This window comes from Gopherus flavomarginatus, chromosome 2 (assembly GCF_025201925.1).
Source record: "Gopherus flavomarginatus isolate rGopFla2 chromosome 2, rGopFla2.mat.asm, whole genome shotgun sequence".
NCBI classification, from domain to species: Eukaryota; Metazoa; Chordata; order Testudines; family Testudinidae; genus Gopherus; species Gopherus flavomarginatus.
Window position 1 is genome coordinate 110921225 of NC_066618.1, and position 11221 is coordinate 110932445.

An 11221-nucleotide genomic window follows, 5' to 3' on the forward strand; every position below is an offset into this window, starting at 1 on the left:
TTGTGTAAATGTTTGCATGGATACGCTACATGCAGTTTAGAAAATATAGACATATGCATATAATAGAAAAAATGTGCAGATATTTATATTTCCTAAGATCTCCCACTTGCCAACATGTAGAACAAATCTTAATAGAAAGTACAATTCCTGGAGACACCCCCTCGAACTCATGATTCCATAGCACCCCTGGGGCAAATTCATGGAAAAATAATTATAGGTGAGCATTTATTAATTACTACTTGTATTGCAGTAATGCCTACAGGCCCAAATCAAAGATCAGGGCCCCACTGTGGTAGGCATTACAGAGGCGTATAAAAGAAAGATGGTCCATGCCTCAGAAAGACCACAATCGATTTACATTACAAAAGACATGGGTAGACACTACAGACCAATGGAGAGAGCACAAAGTAACCATGAGAAAGCACAATTATTATAATAAGCAGCAACGACAACCCACCAGTTACCTAGCCATTGTCAAGTGTTTTGTGGGCATCCTGGCAGAGGTGAACAGTAAGAAGAAATATAATGTGCGGCTATCTGTCTTATAATATGATTTAGCATATGGAAACATGGTGAGCCAGTACCATGTGATCAACCACCTCTCAGTGGTCACAGACAAGTGCTCCACTGACCACTGGCATAGCAGCTTTCTTCTCCATGGGGCCACAGCTGAATAAAAAGAATTATATTAAGGAATCCTCTCTCTTCGTTAACCCCCTCCTGTGGATTTAACCATGAGAGAAAGCAATCTTGTCCTAAGTAGGAATCTGCCTCAATAAGGACTCAGTACCAAAGGTAAGGCCCTCAGGATTTGGCCTACTCTTAATAGCTGTTGTAGCTGTTTGGGAACTAAGGACCTGATTCTGATCTCCCTTACACTGTTTTTACACTGGTATAACTCCATTGACTTTAGGAGCTTCCTATTTGCAGTAGTATGAGAAAAGAATCCAGCCCTACAATAGCATCATGAAGAAGGGGCTTTGCAGTGGTACAAGGCAGAGACAAAAAGTTTCTTTTTCAGCAGTTTCTCCAGAATGTCACTGGTGCTGTTTTCCAGGAAAGAGAATCTGAATGGATCCGATAAAGCCATATTATAAATCCTCAGTGGAACTGAATGACAAAGATGCAGCTTAGTCTAAAATCACTGGATACAGAATTAGATGTCTGTTCCACCACAAATACAACTGAAAACGAAGGAGAGAACGCCTCAAGGATTTTCATTATTAGTCTAATATAAGGTATTAAGATTTCTTACACGTAGGTCGTAGTTAATCAAGGATCTTTAATTCCACTGAAAAGATTGTTCCATGAAATTTGTGCAAAAATTACTGCATTTTATGCAGTTGTCTCCTTGATGGTAATACTCAGTTTTCAAGCATTCATCTTTTCAGTTTGAACAATTTGAGAAGTTCAAATATTTCTTCATTTAGAGCCTCTCTCTCTTTTCCTGAAGAAAAACAGCTCCGTGATAAATCTTCTAACTTCCCTGAAAATATAGAGGTACAGAAATATTTTTCACATATAGATGAAACTATTTACACTGATAAATAAATATCAGGGTTGGGTTCTGCTCTCCGGTGCAAGTTTTTGCAAAAAATTATGGTGGAGCAGTAATGATTCCATATGTAAGATTGCCAGACCTTTGGACCATTGTAACCGGACATGGACTCACCCCTGCAGCACCTCCTGCTGGTACCTTCTGGGAATTAGCTCTCCAGCCATCAGAGCACCCTTTGCAGGCTGATGTCCTGCTTTTCCTGGCCCCTGTGTCCCTCCCAGACCTGGTCCCCTTGGCACGCTGGGTTGCTACCCTCTGGTAGTACACCCCTCAGTCTCTGGGTCTCCCCTCCCAAGGGAACCCCCACCCACTATCCCCACTTCACCTCAGTCTTGGCTACTGCCCAGTCTCAATCTAACCCCCGTTCACTGGGGCAGACTGCAGTATAAACCACTCATCACAGGCAAGGTTGGGTTTGGACCTGTTGCCTCTGCCTACCTCTTTGGGCTGCCCCCTGCAACCCCAGTACCTATTCAGCCTTCCACTAGGCCACAGCCTGGGGGTTTCCAGGCTGGAGCGCCCCAGGCCTTCACCCAGCCCTGCTCCAGCTCAGGTACCTAAGTATGCTCCCAGCAGCCAGGTCCCTCCCTCTCAATAGGCTAGAGAGAGAGTCTCTTTGTTCCTGGCTCAAAGCCTTTTTACAAGGGCTGGCTGTGGTCTGTTGGGGCATGGCTTCCAGCTGTGCCTACTTCCCCAATCAGCCTGGGAGCTGCTTGCCCCAGCCACAGCCCTTTGCTGGGCTGTTCTAAGACCCTCAGGGCAGGAGCAAGTGATGACCCCACTACAACCATATTTTATATGTATATCAATATATCCTTTCTTTTAAAACTACTTTTGTGGTCAGAAGGTGACTGTGCTCTGAGAGAGATTTGGGAAATTAACTATTTGCATCTGATGAAGGTCTGCCCTTTCAAACATATCTTTTTTGTCCAGGCTTCCTATATAGTAACCAATAGACTCAAACTTTCTCATGGGATGCCTTAGCAAAGTAAGCAAGACAGATGTACTGAAAAATGCTTGTTCAAAATATAAAATTAATAATTTCAAATTATAATATTTCCCAGTCTGAGCTCTATTTTTCATTGTGCTGCTATGTTGTTTTTCTCTCTGAGAACAATAAAAATATTTAAAAAAAAGACAAAGTGGCATCATCTTGATCCTCTGTATATTAAAACCCATAAATACCTACTTAATGAATGACCAGATGATGCCAGTAATTTGTAAGCAGAACTCCCCATTAATTAAAACTGGGGAAATCAGCTTGAAAATCAATAGCATTTTCAGGCAATCAGTTATGTTTTAGGAAATAGTAGAGAGTGCTGGATACTTCTCTGTATTGTGCATATTAGTATTATATTATATAATAGTATATTATTATTGCAGAATCTTCATTACTAGCAACAGCTCGTGAACATGACAATTCTTTAGATTGTAAACCCTGTAGGGCAGGGATTGTGTCTCTTCTGTGTTTTTACAGCATCTCTCACAATGAGGCCTCAATCCTAATTGCAGCCTTTTGGATGATACCATAAAGCACATATTTAATAATAAAAAAGAATACGGCTTTGTTTTCAGATTCCTAACTGAAGACAGTTAGAAAAAATCTCTTTATACTTGTACGTAGAATATCTGATATGAAAGTCACTGAGGAGTGAACATAGAACCCTCAAAACTCTTTTTTCCTCTTCATGACTTGAGGTTATTTTGTGAATTTCTTTACAGCCTTCAAATGTTCTGTATGACCACATCTCATCCATGGATTATTAAGCAACTATTCAAGATATTCCTTAAAGTTCTGGATATTTATGATTCCATATTTCATTGGTCATTTTGAGTTACATAATATTATTTGTTCTCTGATTCAGTAATCTTGTCTTTATAAACTACAATTTTTGCCCATGAGTGTGTGGATAGGCGGATGTGGACCTTTATTTCACCACCCCTCCTCAAATTCATTTCTCATGAACATTCATATTAACAAAATTTCACTTGCACAGATATTCATGAAAAGCAAGTAATTAACACTGGTGAACAAAGCTTATTTGAAATTCTATTTAGAAGTAATTAAAATATGCATACATAGTTTTTCCTCACTATTCATCCAGTTCTTCTCATAATATTATTTTCTTATCCTCATTTTTCAGACTTTAACTATATCCAATATTTTACTGTAAGTAGTGCCAAAACCACTTACAGTATATGGAAATTCAAAAGCAAAGCTGATGGTCTCCTTTACATGGCAGTTCTCAGACTGATCTCTGTGAGGACTTGAGCCAAAAAAAATTCAGTTTAGGATCCCAATTCTGGAAAGTGTCCAATCACATGCTCAAGTCCATCCCTATTCAGAAAAGCATTTATGCATGAGCTAAACTTTGTGCATTGACTTTAATGGGACATAAGTGCATGCTTAACATTAAGCACCTGCTTTTGTACCCTTCCTGAATAGGAACATTGTCTTCAGTGAGGGCCTAATCCCTAAAATTTGGTACCTAAATCCAAAAGTGGCGTGATTTTCAAAGAGGTGATGAGTAGCTTCCATTGAAGTTAATTTTAAAAATCAAAAATGAATAATATATTGAACAAAAATATTCCATTCCTTAAACAGGAAGCAATCTATGCGCCCAGTCCTGCAAGACGCCAAGCACCTTTCACTCCCATTGTCTTCAGTGAAAGTTGCTCAGTACCTTACATGATTGTACCATAAAAGCCTGATCCAACAAAGCACTTAAGCAAAAGCTTAAGTTTAAACTTGTGAGTACTCTAAAGAGAGTGGTTAAAGTTAAATCTGCCCTTAAGTGCTTTGCTGGATAAGAGTTGTAGTTTTTAATAGGTTTGGACATTTTTGGAATGTTTGCTGGGTTGAGGCAAACTAAATCATCTCATGTTTACAAAATGGAACATTTTAAACTAAAATGTTTTATAAAAACCTACGTATATTGAACAAGTATCCACGCCGGACACATAGTTCTCACATTCATTTATATTAGCTATGAATGGATTAACAAATAAAATAAGGAACTGTTAATTGTTAAGGTTTTTCTAAGTGTCACTTTACTAACTTAGGTATTTCAATGTACTTACAAATTAATAAATAAAGTAAGAATCAGAAGAAAGAACTGATTTCAGGTTGAATATTTTTGTTAACTACTGACTTGTAGACCATCTTAAAATTTCTTGTGTGTATGGATAGATGGAAAGAGAAGAGGATACAGCTTTAACTTACACAGGCTCAACAGAATGGTTTCACTTACCAAGCCCTGCTTTATTCTTTTACCCTCTAATAACATGTGCTGCACAGAATCCCTCAGGACAGTACACAACTGCAGTATCTCAACAGGATTTCACATTTCCCTCTGACACAATAGGGCAACAATAGGCATGAAGCCAGGACCACTCAACTACTTTCATCTGAGGATGAAACATGATTTTCCCCTCTCTTCTCAGAGTTATTGCTCTCTTGGGTACTTCTCTCCTGCACAGAACACCATGTCTTATTTTCTTCATGATTCTCTTTGCAAAAACAACAACAAAAATAGATTCCAGTCTTCCTAGCTGTTTTGTTTGAAATAATGCAAACCTCCAAAGTTAGGTTAAGGTAAGCATCCAAACTTTTAAATGTTTACCTGAAAGGTTTCTGAAATATTTGTACTTATGAGGCCTTCCCCCAAGTCCCATAACTTACTCACTCACCAACAGGCTCCATTTCCATCTATCTATTATGTTGCCTTTTTTCCTGGTGTCCAGTTTTAGCTACCTATGTGACCCAATCCCCTATACAGCTGAGATGCCCTTTCTGTGGCTTAGTTTCTCAAGTAAGAGTTCTTACAGGAATGGAAGGACAGAAACATCATGAATACTTCATATTTCATAAAGACCCTGTTGCAACCCAGATCACGTGCTCCAGGATGTCTTTATACTTGAACGTGGCAGAACAGAGAAAACCACCAGAGAGGTTGGTGGGTCCTGGCAGGGGTGAAAGTAACTTAAAGGACTTACCAGTACGCCAGAGTCCTGAGTGGGGGAGTTGCCTCAACTGGAAGAGGCTGGGCCTTAACCAAAAGAGGTGGGGCCTCAACCAAAAGAGATGAGGCCTTTCAAGATTTAAAGGCCCTGGGTCTCCGACTGTGGCTGGATCATCCTGGAGTTACCAGCTGCAGAGGCATCTGGGAGTCCCGGGACTCAGGGGTGAATTAGAGGGCCCAGGGCTCCAGTCACCGAGGAGCTCCAGGCCCTTTAAATCACAGCAGGAGCCCTGCTGCTGGAGCTCCGGTGGGGATTTAAAGGGCTCGGGGATCCCTGCAGTGGCTGGAGCTCCGGGCCCTTTAAATCCCCGCCCAAACCCGGCTGCTGGAGCTCCGGTGGGGATTTAAAGGGTCTGGGGCTCCCTGCAGCAGCTGGAGCCTGGGCCCTTTAAATCACCACCGCGGAAGCCAGTCCAGTCCAGCACGGTGTACTGGCTCTTGCCGGTAAGCCATACCAGACCGTACCAGCTTACTTTCACCTCTGGGTCCTGGATTTATAGTCCTCTACAAAAATAGGGAGAACAACTTAAGTGAGAAAAAAACTATACAGCCATACATTGATTTACAGGTCTTAAATTCTCAGAGATTATTTCCCGGAGTCCCCTTGCCCCTCCTTATTCAGGGCTCCAGGCTTCAGTTGCAGGGTGGTGGGTCTTGGAGCTTCAGTCTCACAGGGCGGTACAGGGGTCAGGGCTTCTGTACACAAGAGGCCCCAGGTCTCAGGGCTCCAGCCCTACGGGGTTGCCAGAGTTCAGGGTTCCAGGCCCAGGACTTCCGCAGGCTTGAAAATATTTACCAGTGCTCTGCTCCAGATGGTTCCAGCTGAATTTAAACCCTGTTGGTACACATACATAGTCAGCATCCTGTACTTTGAACAACCACTAAGTAACATGTGCATATCTACACAAGTATAATGATTCTGCACCATATACCTCTGAATCCACTACAGCAATGTTCAATCCACAAAATTTAAATCTGGATTTTAAATACTCCAAAGTTCTAAGCAATTTAGATCTGAGTTTCTGCATCAAGAGTATTTCTACTTTGGTAAATACCAGTGTATAAAAAACTCCATCCCACTTACTTTTATCGGTATATACGTATTTATCTGTATATACTAGCATTTAAAAAGGCAGAATCAATTACCTGTCCGTACCTATACACAATAACATACCTAGAACCATACCTATAAATTACCCATAAACATAGTTATATTTTTTTTTTCAAAATCTGTAGGGACCTTTCTCATCCTGCAACTTCTTGTGCTGGTTTATGTGGTTTTACTGTTGTGACTATCTGAAAACAAAGAGGCATCTTTTGTGTGAGTAGGGTGGGTATGTGATGAAATCAAAGATGATGTTGAGGGTAAGGTAGATAGGAGGGTTAACACTAACATATCGTGTGTGCTTGTAAAAGAAGTGTATATGTAGCATTATCCATACTGGGTTTGAACCACAAAAAGAGGTTTTAGGGTTTGGATCATGGCTAGGTCAGATTAAAAAGAGTGGTGCCATATGACACTGCACAACAAATGGAAATCTACAAATAATATAATAGCATGATTTTGAAACTACTTCCTATGCAATGTGCCTACAATGCAATGTACATACTTTTAATGTATACGACTTTATAACTATTTTCCTATCAAGTTTCAAAGGTGATCCCTAACTCTTCACTTGGCATCTGTGGATTTTATCCAGTATTGTTCTGTGGTTATTGTCAGGTATTTCCCCTTTCATTTCTTGCTCTATTCCTGGTCAACAGTTGAATACAGTTGTAAAATGGAGACCCCACTCAAAAAGCAAATCATTTTCTTTGTATCTGTAGGGGACCCCGGAAGATATTGTTACTGTCTAGCTAGGGCCTGCGCTTTCTCAAGGAGAGGTTATTAGCGGACTCAAGATGCTAGCAGCTGCTGCTTATAACCGGTTAGAACTGCCCTGTGTGGGAAGCCCCGGTGTTTTGGGGAACTGCAGAAAGTCCCTGGCCCGAGGCCAGGGGAGGCGGCTACTGCTGTTGGAAAGTCCCCCATTGCATATGTAGGTGCTGCTTTGCATGATATTAGCATGATACTATAATTGCTGTGGGCTAGGGATTGAGCGTTGGACTTTGCACCTGACCGAGCTTTTCGGGCGTTGGACTCCCCAAGCCAGTGGCAGCAACGCGTGGAGTCCCCGTTGCGAGTGTGTCACTTAACCTTCATTAAAGCCAATTAACTCACCTGTGTGTGTGGGTCTCGTCCTTGCAGAGCATCCAGGCACGTAACAGTATCATTATTTGCATGGTATTGTGTTCTCTAAAAGTAAAATTTAACACCACAGCCACTAGGGATTTCACAAGAATCAGTGATAGTTACTGGAACAGATGTTTTCATTTGTTACTAATGGAGTGTTTAACAAGGTTTTAAATGAACAAGATATTGTGCACTCTGTGACAGGACACAGCATGCTACAGTAAGATGAATAAGAGCATTCACTCCAGAGCTAATTCTTCTTACATTATCATTAACACAGTGTCTAAATATGGCCTTTTACAATTTTCTGTGATGTGCTTTAAAAAATGCAGGGAAATTGTTTAAAATTACCTCCAGCAAATGGCAATGGTTTTCCTTAAACCCACAAAATATAGTCACAAATTTATATCAAGAACTATTCATGTAGTACTTAACAAAAATAGATACTTACTGAATAATTCAGGCTCTTCATTGAAGCTTATCTTGCTAGGGGAATTTAAACATTAGACTAAGAGAGTGGGCCTCTGTGGTGGTATGGACCTACTGTGAGGATCTTATCCTTCTTTGCAAAAAAGCCTACTCTGTACCAAACCTAAGACAATCTCACTAGCTCCAAGGAAGCCAAGTCTAAATTAGAAGTAGCAATTGCGCCAACTTCCTCAACAAAGCATGGTCCATTTGCAAAAGCAGAGGTGTTGAATGCACTGAAGGAAATCTATGCCCTCACCCCTCATCTGCAAAACAAACCAATGCCCTATTTTGGATAGTAATAGCCAGTAAGAAATGGAATTCATAGTCCCCCAGCCAACCCAGTTTTGTGAACATCTAGATATGAAAGATAACCTCAACTTTTCTTTCTTAAAAAGATACATTTTCCATTAACTGTCCTGGTAGAGGCAGTCTTGAAAAGACAAATATTGCTAATAAGGATGGATAATATTGCAGCCCAGGCACTGGACGAAGTTTAAGGAGACATGAATTCCATTTCCAGACTTCCAGTATGATCATTGATTGTGTGCCTTATCTCCCTGTGCCTCTGGTACTTATTGGGGAATGAAGAGACAAGTATTTCTCTACCTCACAGGAGTAGCAGGAGGGTTATTTTCATTAGCTTTCATGTAGTCCTCAAATGCTATTGTGATGGCATTATATGAGTTCCTAAACACAGAGGATTGAAAAATCACAGTGATATTTCCTAAAGATCATGGGTTATTTCTAGTCTACATTACAACTGTGAAGTAGTGGCCACTGGAGCATGTGAAACAGGCCCCTTAACTTTGGAGGGAATCAAACTCTGGTAGCATAGTTTGGGGGCCCAAATAGAAAACCTTGCCTAAATTTGAAATGTGAAGCTTGAAGCATCGCCCCCATAGAAAAAAGGTTTAACACATTTTTATGAAGAGCTTGACTCCCAAGAGGGTTTTTTGTAGGAAGGAACATGCTATTACGCAGCAGTAATTTTGAGAATTATGGATTCTTTTGTACATCATGTCAAATTACCTTCATGATTTTTTTGAAAAAAGTCAAAGTAATGATTCTCCCTTAACACGTGTATAATTAAACAGTGATTTCATGCTATATGATTTCATTATTGCAAATTTACTTTAAATATGTTTTCTGTTTCTTGTTTTGTTTCTATGTGTAATTTATGATCTGCTTACACAATGTAATTTCTAGAAAAATAGCTTTTTTCAATATGGTTTACAGCTATAAAACATGGGCAAAGGGTGTTTTTATTTTATCCAGATACAATTTTACAAGACAAATTTATGGACTAATGAAAATGGTTAACATACTAATGTGTTTCATTATAGCAGATTGTGAAAATAACTGGGACCTCCATCTTGAGATGTTTGGACAAATGATACAACTAATTTTTTCCCTTTGACCATACCAGCTATGTCACTGAATATCTGTGTTCATCAGTAATATGAGCTTCTGCCAAAGTTCATGAGAAATCATGCTGTTCCTCAGGCTAGAAATAAACAGCAAAGTCTGAACAGACATGGCACTTGAATACACAGTAAACTGTGATAGTAAAATAAAAGGGGGTGGAGGGATATAGTAGAAGTCACTTTGAAACCAGGAGCCTTGGCTAGATGGTTCATTGCTGCTCATGAGCATTCAGCTATCACAAATTTCATGAAGGTAATGTATAATACGATAGACTCATATGTTTCACAAAGAAAACACAAGAAGGCTGCACCATGTCACCTGCAACGTGATGAAGGAGATTTAAATAAGGTTGTTCATGTCACCACCAACTCCATGACAAACCCATTTCATTTGAATGCTGACTTGATAGCACTCACCAACATTGCTGCTAGCATTGCTGCACCCATAGAGGTTACTAGCAAGCTTCTTACTGTGAATGATACAGGAATCAAACCAATAAAACAGCTTGTGGAAAACAGATTAAATTCCAATACACTGTATTCTTTGAAGCACCAAATAAGTTCAGCATCAAGACATTTGTCTCTGTAAGCAAGAAGATCAAGTTAGTAGTGATAAGACAGTGATTATCTGGTGCAGACCCCAGAAGTTTAGCCATCTTGTGGTAGCTGCACAAACAAGAGAGATTGACCTGAAGGAAATTTTCACACATGAACTTTCCACAGTTCCATGTGCTCTAGCACATGTTCGGATGGTACCCTAAACAAAACTGCAAAAAATAAGCTATTGTGTGAATCTGAAAAAGAAACCAAGTCACTGAATCAACTGCCAGCATCCAGCATGCCCACGGGTTGGCTAGTGAATGGCACAGCTGTTATGTGAATGGTCACATACAAGGAGGGGCAGCTATTTTTTCAGAACTTTTTGAACTGCACTCGGAAAAGCATGCCAGCCTCTACAGGGTTCTGAGAGCTGCAAAAGAGTAGATATCTTTGATCAATATGATGTCAAAGATTCAATTAAAGTTTTTGAGTGTAAATGAAGGCAATTCTCACAAGCAATTAAATCAGAATCCAAAACACCCATCCTAGTGCAGCAGAGTACCTTCACTGGAAGTCCCAAGAAGCAATCACATCTGGTCATTCTTTTGTCATAATCAATGTGATTTGGCAGAAAATTTACTTGGCTTAGTTCAGAAAACGATTATTGCAGGTGAATCAAGGATGCTCATATGACCACTTCAGACGGAGTTGTAGACCAAGAAGATCTATTCTCAACACACAAAGAAGCATATACTTGGCATCTGCTTCATGTTGTACATGCTTCACAAGACTACTCTCATGTAGTGGTGTGGTCTCCAGACACTGATATCACAGTTCTCTGCGTACATTTTATTCACAAGTTGGAAACAAGAGCTTTTGTTTCATACTGGTATGAAAGATCAAAAAAGATTCATACCAACCCACCCCATAACAGCTGGAGTTGGCCAATAATTACACAAAAATCATGAAAGTT